Here is a 4,799-nt window from a genome sequence, read left to right as displayed (position 1 = left end):
TCTTTTAAGGAAATAATCGCTCTTAACACCTTATGAAAATGTCTGCTTATTGTCTCTCCAGAACGGCGAAAGAAAAAAGACATGGTGCAATTTTTCACATTATGTGTGAATAGATATAGAAACTTAGCCACTTGCTCCTCTATTATGGAATGTTTATTATCCTTGAGGCGACCGGATTCCCGAAGTATATCACACAATGAAGCAAATGCAAATGGACTCATTCGTATTACACCTCGACCTTTCTCATTGGCACTAACTTGTTCCATGAGTTCGTTCCTTACATTTGCATTATGACTACTAATGTTTCTTAGGCTTTTATCAACATAATTGGAAGCATCATATAATTCCATTATATATATATAGCTTTTACCACATAACAAACAAGTTGGACAACAACCATACGTCTCTGTCTTTCCCAACTACTCATAAACCTTGTAATATTTTGTTGATATGTTTGTATAAAATTCTCTTCCAAACTTTCCTCTTCAGCCATCTATTTAGCATAATTTACTTTCAATAAAAAAAAAGTGACTGATAATAATGCAAATTACATAATACATGAGCAGGATAAGTAGCACAACACAATGCTCACACTTGTAGCATACCTAAGATAAATAATTGCACATAGACAGAATAAAAATAACACACACAAATAACCAAAATTAGAAAGTAAAATGAAACTAATTAATCAACTTCATCATTGTTTTTTTTCATCTTTCTTTAAGTTACAAAATTATCAAATCTTGGATAAATAAATGTTTTAGAAGTATCTTACCGTTGTAATAAGAAATTTCCTTCAACACTTCAGCAAGCTTCAGAGCAAACTCTAATGAACACAAACATAAACCCACAATATAAAAAATTAATGGTAACTTTGGTCTAGAAATCAAGCTAAAAAGGAAATTTTTAATTTAGTTTTTTCAAATATTATTATCGTTCTTTTTTATTATTTTAAGTAACATTATTGTTGTATAGTTAAAAAAAAAAAAGCTCCATTAGGAAATATTAATATGATTATTCTGTGCAATAGCAAAACTAGAGAACTAAAAATTAGTATAAACTTGTTCAAATTCCATCAACTTTATATGAAAACATTAGCAACTCAACTAGGAGGAAACAACATTGAACGATTATTAACCATGGAGGGGGAAAAAAGCCCTTCTTATATTTGAAAATATTGAGGGAATATTGACAGTTCATAACATCATTATATATGTCATTAGCAAATATTACTACAATAATAGAAAAAGAAGACAAAAAAGTCAAGCTGTAAAAAGATACCTTTGGATTTATCTTGGCCATTGATGGAACTCTGGATATTGGAGTTTTCTGGAAGGCAGACTTCATACGGAAGAAAGAGAAGATCTGATATAGAAGTGGGTTCTCAAAATATCTAGGAGTGTTTAGGAATTTCTTAAATTGACACATGTCAATTTAGAAATAATGGTCTTTTTTTTTTCAACCCTTTCCAATCCGCCCATTTTTAGAAGGATAAGAATTTGTGGGTCCCAAGGGATTTACAACCCCTTACTCTTTCCCCTCCTTTCCTCCTCCCCTCTTTCCATCGTACCAAACAAGGTTGAATTTCACGCTCTTAATCCATCCCTCTACCATTCCTTCTCTCATACCAAACACATCCTTACTTTGTCCTGAGTTTGCTCCCTTGAAATATGTACTTGATTCCTCAATTTGATCTTTTCAATTTTCGAAAGAGATTATAGAGTTGTCAATCTCAATCACTAGGATTTTGATAATATAATTAATAAATATACAGTAAGAAAAATTGGACTCATAACTAGTTTAAAATGCATGTATATACACCTAATACAGTGAGAGTAATACACCACATCATGCATAGTTAGACATCAGTTGGTGGATCATGTGTTGTCCAGAGCTAATAAATAATAATGATGTACAAAAGAATTAATTCCGTATATATTATGAGAGTTATATTAGATGTATCTGATAGCTTGTTCTGGTCTCATTATAGAGTGTTATTTCTTGCTTCTTTTTTGTTTTTGTTTTTTTTTTTTGTTTTTGCTTCTTTTTTGTGATCTTTTTTTGTCAAAAATATCACTAAATTATTTTTTTGTTGGAAATTCTAATTAGTGTCAAAATTTTAGTAACTAAATATAATTTGTGATTAATAATTGATATGTAGTGACAACAACTTACTAATTATTTTCTAGCTAAAGCTACAACTTCTTGTATGGATACATTTTATAAATTATAATTTATAAAAATTGCCATTTTCTTTCCATTGTTACAAAATCTTAGTTCTTCCAAGAAATAAAAGTGGTGAACATCATGAGTAATGGGATGTTAACGGGAATACCGCCTGCCATTTTTGTATTCTTCTGTATTTATTTATTTATTTATTTTGCTAATCGTGTGCTTCTGTATTTATTAAATGCATAATGGATTCCTTTATAGTTAAATTAATCAGAAAAGAAAATAGAGAGGAGAAAAAGAAAACAAAATAATATAGATAACATAAAAAGATAACAAAAATGATTATTGCTATATAGCATGTTCCAACATGTTTGTCTGACAACATGAAGAATGGAATTAAGCTTCACATGGCTGCAAGTTTACAACACAATAATATCTTCTATCTAATTATTTCACTGAAAAAAAAAAAAAAAAAAAGATCAGAAGATATACATTTTTCTATATTATCACATTGAGACGAAGAAGAGGTGTCAAGAAGATAAACAAATTGGGGAAGAATATTTGCAATAGAGATAGAAATATTACTCGAAGATCATAATTTGTTATATATCCAAAATTAATTATATAAAATGAATATACGGAGGATTTGATCCTTCCCAAATTAAATAGTTAATAGGAAGTGAAAGAATAATTAGGGTCTTTTCTGTATTGTATGGTATCCATGGTACTTTATGTCTATGATACAGAAATATATTAACATCTATATTAGTTTGTTTAATTTCATGCTTTTTATATTGGGAACTTCTCCAGTAGGTCGGCCTACCAATAAAGTCAGTTTTTGATCGTCGGATCTAATCAAAATCACATTAAATTTTTTAAGTGTGCAGAACATATATTTTTTTTATACAAATCTTACGGTTAAAAAATAAAAAACTACCAATACTTTATTTTTTTCAGCCCGAGAAACTCCCTTAAATATTTGGTTAATAAAAAAAGTCCCCATTAGTAAAAAATCTTGAAAGTAATATGTATTAGTACTAGGATTCTTATGGCGTTTTTCTTCCAGTTATCTTTCTTTTTTCTCCAATTTGTTGAGAATAGCCCATTACCTATAGGGGTGACAATTATAAATTTATAAGCAACAATTAACTATTTTTGTTAATTAACAAAATTTTTCAATAAACAGAACTATTGCTGTTTTTGGTTTAATATCTACGAGATAAACTTGCACTTTTTCATATTTTGAACACTAATATTAGTATGTTAAATATATTATCTTTCTAACCTTATCCACTAAGTCTAACATGCCAATTAACACGTCATTATATTTATTAGTGCAAATAATGTATTTATGTTTTTCCATTAAAAAATTTAATGATTTAGATCTTTATATCTTTTGAGATAAACTTGCATTTGTCTATCTTTTGAATATTAATATTAGTGTTGAATAAACTAAACTTGCATTTGTCTATCTTTTGAATATTAATATTAGTGTTGAATAAACTAATCTTTCTACCAAATTTTATTCAGTAAGTCTAACATGCCAATTAACACGTCATCATATTTATTAATGCAAATTATGTATTTCACCAAATAACACAAAAACAAGAGAGTAGCTAATCACTTTATTATTTGTTAGATAAGTTTTAATAGGGATCATTAAAATTTCCACCTCTTGGAATAGAGCAACTTTGTACCAACGTTAAAGTTCTCTTTGCTGGGAGGATTTTTTGTTTTTTGTTTTTTTTGTTTCCCTTTTTCAATACATGTTTTGTGAAAATGTATCGTATAATTTGTTTTTTGGGATCTTTTTTGGTTCGCCAACATATATATAGGTTAGGTTTTATGTCCGTCGAATCTGTATAAAATCACGTAAAAGTTAAAAAGTACGCAGATTCAACAGTTAAAAAACCTGACCTACTGATACGCCAGACATACGAGAGAATCTCCTTTGTTTTTTTGCTCTCATATATGGATCTTAAAAACTTCAAATCTTATTATTTCCTCGATGCAAATCTTAGTTTGTAACTTAAATAATACATAGTTGAGGCTAGTTGGCCATTCCACTATTTTTATTTCTTTGATTTTGTATGTAACTTAATCAAGGTTCATTTTTATGTTTGGTTGGTTTTAGGAAAAGGAATGGCCATTCAAAATGGAATGACTTTTCCATCAAATATGTGAATCATCATTCCTTGCTCATATGAGAAGAATGCCCATTCCAAACTCTTTTAATTTTTTTTTTTCATCATTACCCTTAAATATTATAATTATAAATATTATAATATTTATATTTATAATATAATTAATATTATATTATAATAATTTATAATATAATGTAATTATATCTTATAACATATATTATAATATATTATAATTATATATGTATATTATAATATATCATATTTAAAATTATAATAATATCTTATATTATGTATTATACATTGTAATTATATTTATCATTAATATAATATACAATATAATCATCATATTGTAATTAATAATTAGTATTATAATTATATTTATCATTATAATATAATAAAACATAATATAATATAGTTGTGGTATTGTAATAAATAATTATAATAATAATTGGGATAGTGGCATTTTCTATAAAATTAAATATA

This window comes from Morus notabilis, unplaced genomic scaffold (assembly GCF_000414095.1).
Source record: "Morus notabilis unplaced genomic scaffold, ASM41409v2 Scaffold789, whole genome shotgun sequence".
Lineage (NCBI taxonomy): Eukaryota > Viridiplantae > Streptophyta > Magnoliopsida > Rosales > Moraceae > Morus > Morus notabilis.
Note: the sequence above shows the minus strand (reverse complement) of the source record.